We start from the raw sequence: 20910 nt of genomic DNA, 5'->3' as shown, positions 1-20910 counted from the left end.
ATCATATCAAATGCAGCACTGAGATCCAACAGGACAAGTACAGAAACAAGTCCGCTATCAGAGGCTAAGAGGAGCTCATTGGTAACTTTCACCAGTGCCGTTTCTGTGCTATGATGCACTCTGAATCCTGACTGAAACTCTTCAAACAGATTATTTCCATGTAAATGATCACAAAGCAACTATTTTTTCAAGAACTTCAGACAAAAAAGGGAGATTGTATATAGGTCGATAATTAGCCAACACTTCTGAATCAGTAGTTTATTTAAGTAAAGGTTTAATTACAGAAACCTTAAAAGTCTGAGGTACATATCCTGTCAACAAAGACTGATTGATCAAATCCAATATGGAAGGGTCAATTAAGGGGGATGTTGACATATGTCCTCTCTGCTGTGATAAGATGGGAATTGTGAGCCATAAGTAGTGAAATGTGTTATCCATAACCAGGTAGATTTAGTTTTTTTTTTCCCCCTCTTTACATATTATGGATTTGATCACGTGTGCCTAACCATATACATTAGGTAACCATACACCACACTAACCATTTAGTTTTAAGTCAAGTCAAATTTATTTGTATAGCACATTTCATGCTAATATTACAAAATATTTCAAAGTACTTTACACAAACTAAAAGCATTGCAGTGGGGAGTGGAGGAAGCTGTCAGGTTACCAGAGGGACTCTGGACGCAGATGCAGGGTTGTGGTTTCAAGATGGTTTTATTATAAACTACACACAAGACAGCAGATCACAGCACTGCAGGGCGCTCTCCCGGCAGTGCAAAAGAAAAGGCTATAAAACCCCTAAGCGCTCTCCTCTCGCTCTTGAAATGAGACGGTATAAAACCAAGGCGCACTCTTAATAAAACAGAGGCTCTATGAAACATTAACTTTAACTAAAAGCTTTCCTTTAACGGAGGCGACTATGACAGGTAACAACGAAATATCACTCCTAGAAAATGGAGGAAAAAAAACAAAGCTATGAAACTTACCGTTAGAATAAATAACTATGGCTATGGATGTACAATAAATTACAAAGCAAGACAGCACTGCAGGAGAGTCACTCGCTGCGGGCTCGTGGAATCTGTGGAAACAAGGCAAGACAAGGTAAGCGGCTAGTAACGAAGCTCAAAATGAGACAACATACTGGCGACGAGACAAGGGAAACGCAGACTATTTAAACACATGAGGGACCAAGGGGAACAGGTGAAAACACTTGGGAATCAGGTAAGACAATCAGACGCTTGACACGGGAGGAAGGGCAAGATACCTGAAACAAGAGGACAAGGTTAGTGAATTTTCAAAATAAAACAGGAAATGACGAGACAAGACATGGAATGGAAAATAAACCGTGACAGAAGCATTAAATACATAAAAGAATATAAAAAGAAAGAAAGAAAATAATTTAAATTAAATTAAAATTATTAAAAACAAGCAACAGTTTAAATAAATTAAAAGATACCGTACAGATTTCATACATAGACACATGAGAAAAGAAATGTTTTTAACCTGGATTTAAAAATGTCCACATTTGGTGACAGTTTAATCTCCACTGGGAGTTTGTTCCACTTGTTTGCAGCATAATAGCTAAATGCTGCTTCTCCATGTTTAGTCTGGACTGGACTAGCTGACCTGAGTCCTTGGACCTAAGAGCTCTGCTAGGTTTATATTCTCTGAACATATCACAGATGTATTTTGGGCCTAAACCATTCTGGGATTTGTAAACTATCAGTAGGCTTTTAAAATCTATTTTGTTACTGACTTGAAGCCAGTGTAAAGATTTTAAAACTGGTGTGATGTGTTCAGATCTCTTAGTCCTGGTTAAAACTCTAGCAGCAGCATTTTGGATGAGCTGCAGATGTTTAATGCTCTTTTTAGAAAGTCCAGTTAAAAGACCATTACAGTAATCGAGTCTACTGGAGATGAATGCATAGATGTTTCTCCTGGTCTTTTTGGTAGAGAAAACCTTTAATTCTGTTGATGTCTCCTAGTTGGTCACAAAGGCAGCTTTGATGTGGCTGCTGAAAGTCATATCTGAGTCTATTAACACTCAAAGGTTACAAACTAACTAACTAATGTAACTAATGTTGTTTAACAGTTTGACCAGAGCTGTTTCAGTGCTGTGATGACCTCGGAAGCCTGATTGAAAGTTAATGAGACTTCCATTTTCATTCGTTCAAAGTCGTTGAACGAGTTAAATACAACTTTCTCAATAATCTTGGATATAAAAGAGAGATTAGAGACAGGTCTGTAGTTGTTCATCATAGAGGCGTCTAGAGTTCTCTTCTTTAGGAGTGGCTTAATAGCAGCTCGCTTTAGTGACTTGGGGAAAATGCCTGATGCCAGTGAGCTCTTAACTATTTGTAGGAGATCACTTTCTACAGAGGTAAAAACAGTTTTTAAAATGTCGGATGGTATAATGTCCAGAGTGCAAGTTGTTGATTTCAGATGCTGAACTGTTTCCTCAGGATTCAGGATTTTTAAATCAACAATATTAAATTGTGACCAACGTCAGAGTTATTTCTAGGTTTTAGACACAGATTCATTTTCTTGTTTGCATGTGTGATGTGAATGTTTTGTCCAATTGAGTTTTGATTTTTTTTGGCTAAAAAAGTTGGCAAATTCATTGCATTTCTCAGTGAAGAGGAGGTCTGGGTTTGACTGTTTGGGAGGATTTGTGAGTTTTTCAACCATAGCAAACAATGTTTGAGAATTGTTGGCATTCTTATTAATCATTTCAGATAAATGCATCTCTCTGTCCTTGCCCAGCTACGTGTTATAACTACGCAGGCTTTGTTCGTTCAGTTGTCCTGCATTCTGTTTTCAGGTTTTTGACCGTTGTGGTGTTTTTCCATGGCGTTTTCTGTTTGCTCAAGGTGCTCTTAATTCTTATCGGTGCAACAGCTTCTATTACATAAAAAATGTTCAAGTTGAAATGATCCAGCAGTCTGTCAACCGACTGTGCGCTCATTGTTGGTGACATAGCTATGGCCTCCCTAAACTGAGCACTTGTTTTCTCATTAATGTACCTCTAATTAACTGAGAGGCTGGTTGTTTGAACATTCTGAGTGATCAATGAATCAAATAAAATTAAAAAATGGTCAGACAAGGCCAAATCAATAACTACAACAGAAGAAATATCACGCCTTTAGAAATGATCAAGTCCAGAGTGTGACCTCAAAGGTGGGTAGGTTCTGTTACATGTTGCCATAAACCAAACTTATCCAGCACAGAGGAAAATTCTTTGGCATCACCATCCGTCATATTATCCATGTGAATGTTAAAATCAAAGTCAAGATAAAACGGTTAAAGTTAGTCGAGATAGCAGACAATAATTCAGAAAATTCATTAAAAAAACTTGCACAGTAGAATAGATTAGAATAGAATAGAATAGAATAGAATAGAATAGAATAGAACAATAATTCATTCATCCCCCAGTGGGGGGAATTCAAATTAGTCGAGTAGCTTAAAAAATTATAAATATTTACAATGATTGCATACTAGACAACAACAATAATAATAATCAATGACAAAATAAATGAATAAATAATTTTGAGAAGAACATGTCAGCAGTCACTATTAAAAAGACTTATGGCTGTGGGGACAAAGGACCTCCTGAACCTCTCAGTCCTGCAGTGCAGAGAGATGAGCCTCTCGCTGCAGCTGCTCCTCTGACCTGCCAGGATGCTGTGGAGAGGATGTTAATTATTCTCCAAAACAGAATACAGTTTTCTTCTCATCCGTTGCTCCACTACAGCACTGAGAGGGTCTAGTCTTCTACTTACAACAGAACTGGACTTTTTTACCAGTTTGTCCAGGCGCCTACAGTTTTTGTCTGTAGTGCAACTCCCCCAGCAGACAACAGCATAAAACAGTGCACTCTCAATGATAGTGTGATAAAACATACATATCATATCACTACAGACATTGAAGGATCTGAATCGTCTCTGGAAGAAGAGACGGCTCTGCCCCCTCCTGTACACTGCTTCTATGTTGGCAGACCACTCCAGTTTATTATCCAGCACCACCCCAATATATTTGCAGGTCTGAACAGTCTCTATCTCCCCTCCATCAATGCAGACTGACTGGTATGGAGTTTAATATCTCCTGAAGTCCACCACCAGCTCTTTGGTCTTGGTAGTGTTCAGGAGCAGACAGTTAGTTTTGCTCCAGCCCTAGAAGGACTCCACAATGCCACAACAGCCGTATCATCAGAATACTTCTGTATGTGGCAGGACTCAGAGTTGTGCCAGAAGTCTGATGTGTAAAAACGATACCCTGCCGAGCTCCAGTACTGCATTCTAGTGTTCCAGAAACACATCTACCCATCCTGACATACTGTGGTCTAACAGTCAGATAGTCTATAATCCATGATGTCAGGGAGAGGGCCACACCCATACCTAGAAGCTTGTCTTTCAGTATGGGAGGCTGTATGGTGTTGAAGGCACTGGAGAAGTCAAAGAACATGATTCTCACATATGAACCAGGCACATTCAGATAAGCATATGCCCGATGCAGCATGTACAGAATCGCATTTTCCAGTCCTATGCAAACTGGAGGGTGTCAAGATCCTCAGCAACCTGCAATCTCATGCAACGTACAAGGAGTCTCACCAAGGACTTCATGCTAGTTGACTAGCACAGTCCCTCAGAAGCCTTGGACAGACTCCATCTGGGCCTGCAGCCCTCCCTGACTGAAGTCTCCTGAGTTTAGCTCCAACCTCCTTTATAGTTAGACAAAGAGGTTGTAGCGGAGGGATGACAACAGGAGTGATGTTGCTATCAATTTTAGATATGTGGGTGGGGGTGCAGCTGGACAGAGGAGGGCTAGTGGTGGAAGTTGCTGCAGTGGTGGAGGTGCAGCTAAACTGAGAAGGCCAGGCGGTGGGAGCAGCCACAGATGTGAAGGTACAGCTGGGCTCAGGAGGCCTGGATGTGGTAGCTGCCACAGGTGTGGAGGAGCAGCTGTGCTCAGGATGCCTGGTGCTGGAAGCTGCACCAGTATCCTGGAGATCTGTAAATGATTAAGAACAGAATTTTAGGAACACCCTTTAAAATAAAACTAAGATATTCCAAATAAGTGAAATCATCAAATGAGATCTCTTTACAAAGGAATGTTTTTTTAAATAAGGCAGCTTCTCCCTCACCTTTTCTCCCATTTCAGCATTTTTGGGGTGCCATTTCATTAAGAACAGTAGCACTTGTGCTTTCTGTTAACCATGTTTCTACAGCGTCTTATTGGACAGAGATCTAATATTAAGTAAATCTAGCTTTGTGGAGTTTACATTGGTCTCTGTTGCATTCTGAGTTGTACGTCGTACCGTTAACAGATTAGATAGATTCACCCAGGAAGTTGACTGCTTTTTGATTCCTTCTTTTACTAACTAAAACAGGAATCCTACTGGGTCCCAGCTTGTTCTCAGAACAGCTGTCAGAAGTAAGACTACTATACCAGGGACCCCAACCCCTAACTCTAATCATTAGTCAGTTGATAAACAGCTGGAATGATTGCAGACCTTGTGGTACACCACTGATTAATTAGTTTTGAAATTGTGTAAGAGAAACTAACTTAGCTACCTGATAGTGTGGAAATACATTTGGCATCTCCAGACTAGCAGCATTAGAAAATCTTAACCAAAGACCACAATATAGAGTAACAAAACTATGAAGAGGGATAAATCGCTTACAGAACTATCAGTTTCATATGTTCATAATGTTTTTAATGGTACTTTTGCTCTGCTCTACATCTTTATGGTACAGGATGATTCCGGGAGGACAAGAACACCTTCAAATTATGGGTCTTCTACAGTATAATGTGAATAAAGGTTATGTTTGACAGAATAAAAAATTAGTTTGAAATAAAAGAATTAAGTGTAATAAAACCACTCTGCGACTTGGAACACTTGTGGATCAACTGGGTCATTACAGCATACACCAGGAATAATCTGTACAATAACTTACACAGTCTTTATACTATCTTACTCACCCTAAGTGAACAACTCTGTACCCTAAGTATATATTCTGTAGCCTTGCATATTACTTTTGTCCTCAGTAACTGATGGACATTTTTAACACTTAGCTACCATCCATTTCAAGAGTAAACTCCAAACTACTCTTTGGAACATTCATGTCACTCTCCTACCTTTCATAAGTTTTTGGAATTTTGGAGCGACAATATAAAAACTAGCAGACTGTAACAGATCGTTACAGACTACAAAACACTTTACTACCATCTTCACAGGCAAAAACTATTAATAAAAACACACATTTACAACATTTTGACCTAATTGGAACACTACTTTCCCATTTTGCACCAGCTTGCATAATCTTTCCAGGCTTTCACAACTGTTCACTTTTATCACTGGCGGATATACAGCCCTGCACAAATTAGACTAGTGAATTAGTGATATCACTTTGATACCAGGAAAGTGTGTTTACTCTTTACAACACAGCAACCATTTCAGGGAACATTCTGATCTTATGGGGACATCACGGTCCCAGGTTTCACACGGCCACATAATTTTTCGACTGTTCATAATTTTTTGTAGTCATATGATTCTCTATTGTCTACAAATGGGGATTATGCTCTAGGAACGTTATTAGCACTATACTATTCCTTAATTTGTTCCACAGGTTGTAATAATCTTCATAGTTGGCATGAATTTTCACTTGCATCACTATTTAAGCAGGTTAATTTTGGGCCACTTTTCTATTATCAAGCTCTCCGAACAACCTGGGTACCTCTTGATATTTAGAATACACTCCTTGATTACCGCCCAGTGTAATTTTAGTTTGCAGAATTGACTTTTACAAGATAATTGTAATAATTGGATTGAGTTATTACACGTGAGAGTAGTGAAAAGTCATACATTTCTTTATGCGTATTCACAGCCCAACTCTTTTTGGATAACGAGGCTCAAATTTTACAATTGGATAAGCCTTCATAATAGAAAATTGGTTTTCTGAAAAAGGTCTGTAAATTGTCTTTGAATACATTATTTCATCCCAAACAGAAACCTTCACTTCCCATATTGCCTAAACTTAAGGTCACAGGACCATAGCTATAACCATAAGTCCCCCTCCATGCAAAAATGTGAAAAATTCATTTTCATAAATTTTAATAACTGTTCCCAAAATAATAATTTTTACCCTAAGTCAAACCACCTACTCTTCATTTGTATACCTTCCCCTTCCATTTACCCTTACCCTAAGGTCACAGGACCAAAGCCCTAACCTTAAGCCTCCTCCCCAGGATCGCCAATGAAAAATTTGAATAATTTTCCGTAATTTTTCCAAAAATAACTTTTTCGCCCCAAATTTGACCACCTGCTCACCATTTTTTATACCTTCCCCTTGGTCACAGGACCATGCCCTTAAACCTAAGTCCACAGTTATCATGCAACTCTCACCAACATTTTTTTTTTTTACACGTTTTTTTGGATGTTACAACCCCCGAGGGGGTGTAACATACCAACAACCAAGGAATGAAGACGACATGATATAAAATGATTGAAATATGTTTATTTGATTGAACTGGAAAAAAGGATATCAGCTGCTTTTACCTGTGGGGGAGGAAGGGACAGATGGTTGGGCTAAACAAATTAAATAAACATAACAAAACCAAGCCTAACTTTCTACTAACTCTAGAAGGTCAAATCAAACAACCAAAACCTAACTAACTTATCTAAAAAGGGTTAATCAAAACAGATACAGAGGGTGGCACCAACCACTACAACTAGTGAGCTAGACATAAGATAACCTGTGGGCAAGAATGTATAGGATACCCCAGCTTACATAGTCCACATACCTCCCACCACATACCTGATGTAGCAGCATCCAATTTCACAGTTAATAAGCAGAGCAGAGACATGTGTGAGTCAAGAGGGCAGCCTCCCAAGTGATCTCTATGAGCTTCTTTTAAAGGAGGGCTCCAAGGTGCAACTCATCCCGGTAATCAGTGGAGAGCAAATGGCAATCAAGAGCTGAGCCACTCCTGAATCAGCTCTCAGACCAGTGACACCAGAGGAGAAGTGCTTGCACATAACAAAGGGTCTCGAACCTATTGCATACATCCCACAAACAATCACCTGCACCACTCACCTCAAAGGAAACCTTGGTTTCCTATCGCACCCTGCAGCACACTACACCTCAAAAACATAACCTGCGACACAATGTGGAGAGACATTTCAGAACTTGCCACACAAGCTACAATGCTAATTACCCGCCAGGCAGCACACTGCAAGCACAAAAAGCTTGCGATTTAAAGGCAGCTCTGAGCAAACAGCAATCTTTTTTCACGAGACCGGTGAAAAGCTCCCAAAAAGCAACCGAAGCCTCATTAAGAGCTACGCAATTCTTGATTAAGAAAAAGAAGGCCTTTTCAGATGGGCTGTTGTAAAAGAAGCAATGATGATAATTGCTAAAACTGTGCTTGAAGACGAAAAGTTCAGAACCGATGTAATCTCCACTCTCTCTGATGTTCAACTGGGTGCATCTACAATGGTAAGAAGAGTGTCGGCGATGTCCACGAACTTGGCCGTTCAGTTGGACCGTGATCTGGCAAGGTGCAGGTGGTTCAGTATCCAGTGTGACGAGTCAGTGGACAGTAGCAGTACAGCACAGCTGATGATATTCATCAGGATGTCGTTTGATGATTTCTCCACAAAAGAAGAACTTCTGACAGTACTACCCTTAAACTACCAGGGGAGTTGACATCTATAACGCGGTGAAGGAGTTTTTGGTGGAGAAAAAGGTGCCGCTGGAAAAGCTGGTATCAGTGGTTACGGATGGGGCTCCTGCCATGATCGGCCGACACGCAGGATTCATTGCTCACTGTAAAGGTGACGCAGATTTCCCAAACTTTCTGCATTACCACTGCATCATCCACCAGCAGTCCTTGTGTGCAAAAGTGGTCGGCTTTGAACATGTGATGACTCCCGTTGTAAAGATCATAAACAGCATCCGTTCCAAAGCGAAACAGCACAGAAAATTCAAGGTACTATTGGAGGAGCTGTCAGCTGAATATGGTGAACTGCTACTACACACAGAAATCCGATGGCTCAGCAGGGGACGGATTCTGCATTGTTTTTGTCACTTTTGGGTAAAATCAAAGAGTTCATGCAGTCCAGAGGGGAAGACACCTCGCTGCTGGAGGACACTGACTGGACCCTTGACCTTGCATTTTTAACGGACATTACTGAGAAACTGAACAGTTTGAACTGTGAGTTGCAAGGCAAAGGTAAGACTATTGCTGATATGATAAGCGCTTTAAATGCATTTAAAGCCAAGATGAGCATTTTCTCTGTGCATTTAAAGAGAAAAAAGGTGCTGCACTTTTCCTCTGTGCAGATGAGGAAAGACAAGAACACGCAGAAAGACAATACTTCTGCATCTGAGGCTTTTGAAAAAGTTGCAGAAAAATATTCTCAGGTCATCGAAAGACTTGGACAAGAGTTTGAGAACAGGTTTTGTGACCTGGGTCAGCTTGAGCCATGCGTGTCATTAATTTCTAATCCTTTCATGAATGTGGACATATCAAGCGTTGCTGAACAGTTAAGTGCAACATTCAGCTTTGATGCTGGACAGATGAAGCTTGAAATTGTGACATTGCAAAACGACCTCCATCTCAAAGCTTATCAGTGTGCACCAAACGTTTGGGGCCTTGTTGACACAGAAAAGTACAGTGGTGTATGCACAGCAGCTTTGAAGGTTGCAAGCCTGTTTGGTTCTACCTATCTTTGTGAATCAGCCTTTTCTGACATGCACTTCACCAAGAACAAACACAGAACACGCCTCACTGACGCACATCTGCAAGACTCACTCAGAGTTGCAGTGTCAAGTTACACACCAGAGTACAACACACTGGTGGAGAGCATGCAATGCCAGGCTTCCCACTAGCTGACAAAGAAACAGATACCAGATTTGGTGTCCAGTTCAAAATGTCATTCAAGATTTGTTAAATGTGTTTGTAAAATGTAACATTTGATAGCACAACTGTTAAGTGCATTTTTTTCTTAGGCTTGTGCAGGATGTTTGTCAAAAATGTTAACAATTCTGCGGAGGTACATTGTGATTTCCAAGGACTGTTGTAGAAGTAATTATTTGAAAATGTTCAATTTGAAAAACACTGAAACTTGAAAATATAGAAATAAAGTGTTGCATGTTATTAATTTATTTTAATTTATTTGATTTATATCTTTTTATCATTGTTGATATTTTTGTGAAAAATCATTAACATGATCAGTGTCTTCATACAGAAAAATACCATTAATTATTAATAATAACATAATTAAAGCTCAATTGAGGAAATTGGCTATTTCAGAAATGTGTATCGAACCTGTAGCCCTTAGGCTTAATCAGCACCCAGGAAGTAGCCCTCGTTTTCAAAAAGGTTGGGAACACCTGATCTAGAGTAACTATATAACTAGAAAATTTCTCCCTGAAGCGCTCAGGTCCAGTTTAGTCTGAATTTAGAAGCAGACAGTTCTGAATCATCCAGGTCTTTATGTCTTTAAGACATGCTTGTAGTCTGACCAACCTATTGGTTTCATCTGGTTTCACAGATAAGTAGAGCTGAGTATCATCAGCATAACAATGGAAATGTATGCCATGCTGTCTAATAATGTTACCTAATGGAAGCATGTATAAAGTAAAAACAATTGGTCCAAGCACAGAACCCTGATGAACTCCATGACTTACTCTGGTGTGTGAGGAAGATATTTAATTTACAAGAACAAACTGGAATCTATCAGATAGATGCAGTCCCTTTAATCCCAATAACATGTTCAAGCCTCTGTAACAGAATGCTGTGATCGATCGTATCAAATGCAATAACAACCTCCTTGACCCAAACCAATCTGGGTTTAAAAGTGGACACTCCACCGAAACGGCTCTGTTAGCTGTGACAGAAGCCTTAAAAGAAGCCAGAGCGACAGCTAAGTCCTCTGCACTTATCCTGCTCGACTTATCAGCTGCATTTGACACTGTGAACCACAGTATCCTTTTGTTCATACTCTCTAGCATGAGCATTACAGGGAGAGCACACTCCTGGTTTGAATCATACCTCACTGGTCGGTCCTTCAAAGTATCCTGGCTTGGTCACACTTCTGCAGCGCACCACCTTGCCACAGGGGTCCCCCAAGGCACAACATTAGAAAGATCAGACCATACCTAACCCAACATGCCACCCATCTCCTGGTGCAGGCCATGGTCATATCCTGCCTTGACTACTGCAATGCTCTCCTAACAGGTCTCCCAGCCTGTGCTGTGGAACCTGTGCAGATGGTCCAGAAGGTGGCGGTGCGTCTGGTCTTCGATCAGCCTAAAAGAGCACACGTCACCCCTCTGTTCATTGAACTCCACTGGCTGCCCTGAGCCGCCCGCATCAAATTCAAGTCACTGATGTTAGCCTACAAAGTGCTTAATGGAACGGCTCCCATCTACTTGAATGCTCTTGCAAAGGCTTATGTCACAACTCGGTCCCTCCGTTCGTCCCAGGATTGTCGTCTAGCAGTGCCTACACCACGCCTAAGACAATCCAAACTCTTTTCATGTGTCGTCCCACGATGGTGGAATTACCTACCACCAGAACAAGGGAGTCCCTGTCTATCTCCAAGAAACTCTTGAAAACCCAGCTCTTCAGAGAGCACCTCCTATCCTAGCACTTACCTTGTACTTACCTACCCCCTCTATCTCTGCACTTTATCTTTCTGCACTTCTTTCTATGCCTGCACCCTATCTCTACTCTATCACCTCTGACATAGTCAGACTAGTGGGTTCCTTCTATGTAGTTTATTGTTAACTTTTTATATATCTTCTTATATCTTCATTTGTAAGTCGCTTTGGATAAAAGCGTCTGCTATATACATAAACATAAGCATAAACATAAATGCAGCACTGAGATCCAACAGGACACTCATATAGCTCCAAGTTGCATCTTTGATTTTCATATTTCACATTTACTTTCAGTTTTCCCAATGGAGTGACCCTCTGGCCTGTGTGTGTTCTCAGTTTCACATTTGTGTACTTCAGTTTCAGTTTCGGGAAATTTTCCTTGTGTCTTTGAAGGATATGATAGACAGTGCTGAACCAGTGTCTAGTTCCATTTTTAATTGTACTCCATTTACTTTAGGTTTCAGCCATATCACATTGCTACTGTCATCATCCTCTGTCGAATACAACTCTAAGCATAACAGATTTTCTTCATTTGAGTTATCAGAGTCCATTTGTGTAACTCTGTATACTCTTCTGTCCTTCTTTTCTGTGTACTGTCCCTTTTGTCACTGTATTTTGATTTACATATTTTCTGTATGTGTCCTCTTTTGTTACACTGTCTGCAGTCTTTATCTTTAAACCAGCAATCTATAGGGTCATGTGACTTTTTACCACATCTGTAGCATGGCTGTGTTTTATGCTTTTTCTTTGTGTGTAACTTGTGCAGTGCACATTGCAGTTTTTTTTGTTTTTTGTTTTTTTACCTTGTAACTTGCCTGCATCCTTTGCTGCAGTTTTCACTGATATGGCGATCTTTAGTTCACGAGTTAATGTCAGATCTTCCTCTGTGAGAAGCCGCCTCTGAGTGCCCTCGTTGTGCAGCCCACACACGAGCCTGTCTCTGAGTGCGTCCGACAGCCCCTCACCAAACTGACAATGCTCTGCCTGTCTCCGGAGCTCTGCCATATACTCCGACACGGATTCAGTCTTCAGCTGATTTCTTTTATGAAAACGGAAACGCTCCGCGATAACCAGCGGCTTTGGATTTAAATGCTTCTGTAAAAATCTCAGTTAACGTTTTATCAGACGGTTTTGCCGGTGCCGGTGCACCCATAACACTGAGGAGGACGGCCATTTCCTCTCATCATCTATTTTGTTGGCTACACAATACTGTTCAACTCCTTCCACATAAGTTATCCAGCCTTCTATGGTACTATCAAAACTGTCCATATGTCCCACACTCGCGAACATTTTGACTTTGTGCCAGGTGATTTACTCCCATCAGTATCCTCTTTTTACCTTGGCGTTGTGTACATACGTCTCCACCTCCGGGTAACTTGTCCAGCACACACACGGGGCAGGCAGACGATATTCCACAAAAAAAAGTGGACTGTCTCCACATGTCGTCCGCCCAGAACACGTAATGGGTCGATATAACCTCGTCGCCAATTCTGGCGCCAATTCTGTTCTTCACTTACATTAATAACAATAAATGATGACTTCAATCACGAGATACAGTGAACAACTTCTCTACTGTTCAAAGTGCCAATTCAATCATACATATCAATCCGCCAAAGGTGCGCTTAACCTGTAACTCTTATTATAATGACATTTAACTTATTAACAAAAAGTAATGCCATTTTTCTTATACAAACTTTAGGTGTACTTTAGACATTTTGTATTATGTTTTCAAATACATAACAGTCTAATACATGTATCTATTAAAAAATATTAAAATCAGTTAACAACAGATTTAAGTTTTGGTTGCATTTTAGAAAGCTCCCCACTGTTCTGGAAATGGGGGTTGCATTCACTACTTCTACAGAGCACTATATTGTGGAAATAGTTGAGGAATCTGGGGAGATCCCAGTGTGTAAATAAATGTACTTGTTTGTTTATTAGCCTTGGGTTGCTTTGGGTTTTGTCTGTACCAAGCTTCCACCAAAATGTCCACTGACAACACAGACAGTTTCAAATGTGGCAGGATGGTTTTATCGTCCTAGAAAACCAGTGCAGTCTGTTGCATCATGTCATTTTCTGAGCCTCCTCACTACACTTCAATGCTTGAGGAAAGCCTTGTTTATACTCTTTGATGTGGAAATTCATAAACACTTATCTATTTTGGTTTAACAGTGCTATCTGATCAATGTGATAGGAAAATCAGCTTTTCAACATCGGTTTTCCTTTTATGACTATGAAGAAAGGCAACAGTGGAAAATAAATGATGTTTGTTGATAATGCTTAAACCCACACTGTAACCTATAGTTGTTTCCTCACTGGGTATTTTCTGAAAATAAAATGAATGGACATAATGGTATATATGACAGTGACTTCTGAAAAGCAACCTTAGAGAGGGTACCAAACTTTAGCATAAGAGTCATAAACCAGTGAGACCTAAAGATGAGTACCCTGCAGTACCCTAGTCTCATTACAGCAACACTTCATTTTGAGCTTGTACCATAACACCAAACGTTAAACAAGAAAACTAACAAAAGTATAGTGGCAGAATGTGTTAAACTCAATCTGACAGCAAAGAATTGTCTTTGCCTGCTGATAATTCAACAAATTTGAGTCATATTTAGTACAATTTTGTTGAATTTTTGTTGAATTGCTTTGCATTGAGAAAAATGAGAAAGGCAGTGCTCTTTTGGGTTGTTCTAAGCTAAATGTGAACTGCTGGCTTTAGTAGTAAATGCTTTTTAATCTTAGTAACCTCGCCAATTTCACAATTGTCTTTTTTTTATTTAATTATTTCATTTTTACAAGAAAAAAAAAAGTGTCACTCCTGAGGTCCTTGAGCTTGGCCTTGATTGTTTTGCTGAGGGGGTCAGTCATTGTATTAGCCTTCTCTCTGGCAACATCTGTCCCCCTCTTAGAATATTGGCATTGTCTTTGGGCAACATTTGAACTTAAAATCTCACATACGGAGCGACCATTCCCAGATGTACCCCGCCTCTCGCCCAATGACAGGTGGGATAGGCTCTAGCCCCCCCAGCGCCCCTGAATTAGATGGAGCGGGGATAGAAAATGAATGGAGTAAGAATTAATGTTGCTGCTATGGGCTCACCAAAACCAACCAATGGACTCACATCACCTCAATTCTTGCTTGTCTTAATTGGCTTCTTCTAAGAGTCAGACTTAATTTCAAAATGGGTTAAGGTTGACTGTAGCTCAGGTGGTGTAATGGTTGTCCTGCAACTGCAAGCTTGCTGAACTGATCCATAACTTCCATCATTCACATGTGAAAATTTTCTTGGGAAAGTGTTCCTCATGGAAATAATACATAATGATAGTGTCACAATGGGTGTGTCATTGCGTGGTGAAGGTAGGACCCGAATGCAGATATTTCCAAATTAAAACATTTGATTTATTTCAAACAAAATAGCAAAAAGCACAGTTGAGCTGGAATACATGATTGGTGATAGAGTGCAGCTGAGGGAAAAGCACATATGATGTGAGTGATGTTTGAATGTATACAATTTGACAAAAATGAAGGCAAAAATGATAAGTAATGCATTTTTGTTTTTGTTCTCTCAACTGTATCAAGACTGTACCAAGTTATGACAGTAAAACCAAGTTGTATAATTAAATATTAAGTCCTCAGCCAGAGGTTGGCAAAAGGGAATAATAGGCATTTTTAGGGCTGACTGTCCATCCACAGTTGTTAGACTACAGAAAAGGAAAGTGCATGACTTTTTTTCGTTTTTGCAGTGACGGCCAGATCTTGAGAGGTGAGGAAATGCCGTGACAGTCATAAGCGATCAGATTTCACTGATATGTGGCTAGCATCACAGCATACTTGCCATAGTGTCAGGGTCCTGTTGAGTAAGGACATCCTGTGTGGGAACATTCTGAATGAAAATGATTGAAACTTGGACAACAAATGCTGGGATTCCCCAAAAGTTAAGAAATGTCCCAACCTGCTGTGTTAAAAGCTGCAAACTTCTCACCTATCTATTGACAAAGCAACAGGAGAGGGTTTATGCATCAAGACTTTCTATAGGTGTTGGTATTAGCTGGATCTTTTCAGTGAGTGAATCTGAGCCAGAAAATCCAACTAAGACAGTAGTGGCAGAAATAAATTAGGCTGAAAACTGATTTTTTTTTAATTAACATTGCTAGCTGGAAGTGTCCACCAGCCATGACTGGATCCTCTCTCTCCTCTTCTCCATGGATACAGCTCCTACTGATGCTGCCTCTTTTAATCTATTTTCAACAGTCATCTTGTGCACCATCTTCCCAAAATGATATCAATATTCATGAGTTTGACAAAGAACTGGAAACTCTGGGAGATCTAGTGAAGGTAATGTGACATACTCTTGAAAAATAGATTTTTAATCTCAATGAGGTTTTTTCCTGGTTAGATAAAGGTTAAATAAAATAAAATAAAAATACTGTAACAATATGTTGCAGGAAACAGTATATAATGTCATTTAATAGAGTATCAATTGTGTATTAACAACAAATTCATTATATTTACTTTTTTAAAGACTGTCTGAGGAACTTTTAGATGCAACCTTCATGTAGATGCCTCAGCCACAAAGAAAACTGATATGTGGGTTAGCTGATAGACAGATAATTCAACATGCTGTCTGTTAGCTGTTGGTGCTTGTAATCCAATTAACATTTAGTTTGTCTTTTGATGGTGATGCTACTAATGTGTTTTCTTCAACTGTGTTTCTTATTTGGATTGACAGAACTGTCCCCAGAACTGCAGCTTGATTAACATTACTGTAAGTATAACACTTAATCTGTTTGACAAATTTTGCTACTTTAGCCACCCCTTCTAATTCCCTGTAAGTTTCAGTGGCATTTAGGTTATTTTTTATTTCGACTTGTTAATTTGCACGAATGCTATAGTGCTTTGAGTGTTGGTATTTATACAATGATGTCTCAAATGTTCTTGTTTCTACAGCTCAGTCTTTGAATATTGAAAAAAAGAAGCATTCCATATTTATTTTTCTCATAATTTTGTCAGTTTATTATCAGCAAAAGTACTTTTCTCCTTTTTTGACAACTTGATTTTCACAACACTGAACAGATGTGGTATTCTACATGACCTGCTTTATTTACAGTGTTCCCATTTATTTTGTCATGTTAAAATGTCACAAAATGAACAGGGAAAGTGATTGGGAAATCTAATGTAAGATCACTAGATCATAAGTTTTTAAAACTTGAGGAAAAATAATAGGACATTGTATTACAATGTTTTTATTGTATCACTAAAGAAAAAAAAAAGCTCAGACTTGCACTCTTTGACAGTCTACTCTGCACCAACATAGCTTCAGCATCAATAGATCTTCACCACTTCCTCTTTGCTTTGCTTTTATCTTGTATGAGCCAATTCCAGTTATTTGAGAAGATTTTTGTTGACTGAATACATTGATCTTTTAATTGTCTTAATTTTTTCCCGACTTTGCATGGAAAGCCAAACAGTGATGCAATTTGTTTGATCCTCCTCCTGCTCTATTATAAAATAAATCTGTGAAGCGAATTGAATCTCTCTGTTGTAATATGAAAAACATGCAATTTGTTGTAGATTTAAAAAAAATAGTTTCCTCAAATTGGTTCATTGTTGATAGAGCTGACCAAGACATTCTGCACATGGAAGCAGACTTTATGAGGAATGTAATGGTGAATAACATATTTACCTCTTCTCTTTTCTTATCTCATCAGAATACAGCATGTCAGTGTCTCAACCTCAGAGTGCCACAGGGGGTAAGTGAGGCAATGTGTTTTGTGTGAGAGTGTAAGAATTTTTACTGATTAACCACATATTTAAAACCACTGACAGAAGAAGTCACTAATAATGATCTACTCATTATAATGTGATAATCACATGCTGGAAAGTCTTTGGTCCTGACATTCATGTGGGAATAACTTTGACATGTACCATCTACAGTATAGAATACTGACCAAGTAAAACACCCTATAGTAAAGGCATTTCCTTATGGCAGCATATTAAGTTGTAGAGTTGTGGATGTGCTGGAACACGCCTGTTCCACACAGGACTTTGCCACTGTGCCCTGTCACATATCACATCGTATCTTCCTTCATGTACATTAGGACATATAAACTCATTTTTATGTGTTACATGAATTTGTTTATTCCTTTGTGCATACAGTATTGATATTTTGAGTAAATCCCTCAGAATCTGAAAAGAAGAAGAAGGATTTGAATTTGTGAGCATTTAATACTGATAAACAACAGGCATGGGGCACTGCTTGGCATAACTTAACCAGAAGATGAACCAGATAGAACCTGTAAGCTTGCAATTGCTTCAGAATCCTTATTTTTGCATTAGCTTTAGTTATTAGTTTTGGGACATACTGGGAGTTATTTATTGTACTGCATGTATCACTTAAAAAGCCCTGTCCATACTATGTTACTTGGTTAATGTCAGCAGGGGGCCAGAAATTGTACTCAGTCTGAAACAGAACGGAGGATTGTAAGCAACCAATAATAAGGAAAAGCTCAAAAGAAAGACTTCTGTAAAATTCCTGCTTAAAGCAAAATAACAACAGCTCTGGACTAAATAAACAGCCATTGACACATACTGTCTTTGGTTAAACTTAAAAGAGAATCAACTCGTGCTGATGAATATGTGATGAGATCAAACGAAATCTCATAGATAGATGTGGATGCTTGCAGATTGTTTGTGCTCTACACAGAACAAAGTAACAAGTACTCATGACATACTGGTGTCAAAAAGCTTGGATCTTGTCCACTAAGTGCGTGTGACATTTTGAGAGTGAATTAATTCTTAATAATGTATTTCTTTCTCTTGAAAGGGATGTGCCTTTCCTGATTATTTCATTCAAGGCCTCAAATACCTGCTCTCCAGTGTCCAGAATACTTGCATAAAACACATTATCAGAAAGCTGAAAGGAGTTACTCAGAAGGAGGTAAGTGATCATGGCTAATGGTTTGTGTTGAACTGATGAACGCTCTGAATAACAGCTCTAACAAGATTTTGTAAGCTCACTCAGTGTTGTAAAGCAGGAAGGATAGCATTCAGATGGACTTTTTTTTCATTAAGGTTGGTTTTCTTGTTACTATACTGCAGTTCCTTGGCTGCAGATGCTCTGCAAAGGATGCAGCACCTAAAATTATTTAACATACTGCTAATTAAAGCCAGGAAACAGTTGCATTTCACACTGAACATTTGCTCTATTATCACAGTGATAGCGTCTGAGAATAACACTGTATTCACAGCTCAAAAACTACAACTGAAACATGTTTTAAGTTTTAACAAAAGCAAATAATGGAGCAAAATTCATAGACATGAATATAACAGACTTAATTATTTTAAAATGTAAATCATGTACATTTATGTAATAAATGTAATGTATTGCATCAAAGTTATACCTTTAGTCCATACTCTGCAAAAAAAAAAAAAGAAAAAAGAAATTGTCTTGCTTGATCTTGATCTAGTCAAATTAGAACATCATATTCTGCACTTATTAAGCTGCTACAGCAAGTATTTGGGATAACAGTAGTCATTGTCATGAGAGGGATGAAATAGATTCATAAAGTGGCTGTTGTGCTTCAGTTGGGCTCATGGAGTTCATGACTTCAAGCATAGAGTATGTAATCACAATACTAGTGATTTGGTGTTGATTAAAAACTGTTGAATAATAACTTTAATATCATTAATCTTTTTATTTACAGACACAAGTGTTCTGTTCACTGCAAATGAATTATGAGCCAATCGTTTCACAAAGAAGTCTCCACATGAAACTGGAAAGGCTGAAACAGATGTACCAGGAGAAAACTCAATAAGGTGAGTAGAAAGCTGAACTTGTTTGTTCATTAATCCAAAAGAACCCTGGTCATGCATCATCCTCTGAACTCTAGCAATCATCAGTGTGTTCACTGGGAAAATGACAAAAATGTTTGTTAAGTTGCTTTTAAAATAACACTAATTTGAACATTTGTCTCATTGAACCAGCATCTGGGAAAATGTTATTGCAATTTAGTGGGGTTAATTTGGGATGAGATTTAATTAATGGAGAGGCTTTCAGTGAAAGAAGTTAAGTGAAAGTAAACAACATAAAATGATCTGAGAAAATTAGCCTCATAGTCCATGTTCATAATTGAAAGCCGAGCCTGGTCCTTTCACTCTCTCCATTTCTGGTCCTTCCTCTCCTCTGCTCTTTATTTATCATCCAATTTCTGAAAGCTTTTAGCCCTTCATCTTCTTCTCATTAAAAATGGTGCTTTCCGTCATTGTTACTCTTGTTCGTTTCACAGACTCAGTAACTCAGAAGTCCTCACTGGGGAAGGCTCAGATGTCCTGTTGAAGAGCATTCTGTTCAAGCTTCGATCTCAAAAACTCAACTAAACTGTTATCTTACATTAGTGGCAAAGCCTCTTCTAGATGAACTCTGTAACAGAATAATTTCACTTCAGATCAAGACAACGTTGCATTTGAAATCTTAATAGTAATTTATTAAACCAATCAGGAGTCACGAATCCCAAATGTAAATTTTGATTCAAACACTATGTCAGTATAGTAGAGGTACATTTGCAAAAGGATATTGATGCTGAACATGAATGATTTATTATTTTAAATGTTATTTAACTTATCAATGTTTTATATATACATATCAAGGGATTTACCTGTTCCTTATTATTTTTTTGTATAGATGTTTACGAATAGTTGAGCTTGTCAAACCGAAAAAGTATTTTGTCTTTGAGCAAATAAATCTTAACTGCAGCAATATTTTGCTCTCTCAAGCTGTGATGTGATAAGATCCACCATAAATGTAATCACATTGAGTGTTCAGTCCTGTTCCACCCAAATGACCATGGCTTTGTCCATCCATCCATTTCCTATACTATAGGAACAGGACTGAACACAGTCAGGTAGCGGGTGGGCTGGAGCCTATCCCAGCAGTCATTGCGCAAAAGGTAGGGTACACCCTGGACAGGTCACCAGTCCATCATAGGGCCACATAGAGACAAACAACCACGCACACTCACTCACTCCTATGGACAATTTAGAGTTACCAATTAACCTGACATGCATGTTTTTGGATGGTGGGAGGAAGCTGGAGTACCCAGAGAGAACCCACGCATACACTGGGAGAACAAGCAAACTCCACACAGAAAGGCCCCAGGCAGGGATTGAACCTGGAACCCTCTTCCTGTGAGGTGACAGTGCTAACCACCACACAACCGTGGCTTTGTCATTCTTCTAAAA

General features: G+C 39.0%; 1 long non-coding RNA gene across 1 annotated transcript; it reads left to right on the top strand.

The window, feature by feature from the left end:
- The first annotated feature begins 18501 nt into the window (after positions 1-18501).
- Positions 18502-20036, top strand: LOC140317614 (uncharacterized). The gene is made up of 3 exons (XR_011917778.1): positions 18502-18610; positions 19377-19488; positions 19959-20036. It is a non-coding gene; the product is annotated as an uncharacterized lncRNA (long non-coding RNA).
- The last annotated feature ends 874 nt before the right edge of the window (positions 20037-20910 follow it).

The sequence above is a fragment of the Leuresthes tenuis genome, unplaced genomic scaffold, assembly GCF_036924035.1.
Source record: "Leuresthes tenuis unplaced genomic scaffold, fLeuTen1.0.hap1 SCAF_11, whole genome shotgun sequence".
In the NCBI taxonomy this organism is placed as follows: domain Eukaryota; kingdom Metazoa; phylum Chordata; class Actinopteri; order Atheriniformes; family Atherinopsidae; genus Leuresthes; species Leuresthes tenuis.
This window is presented reverse-complemented; position numbering and strand designations above follow the sequence as displayed.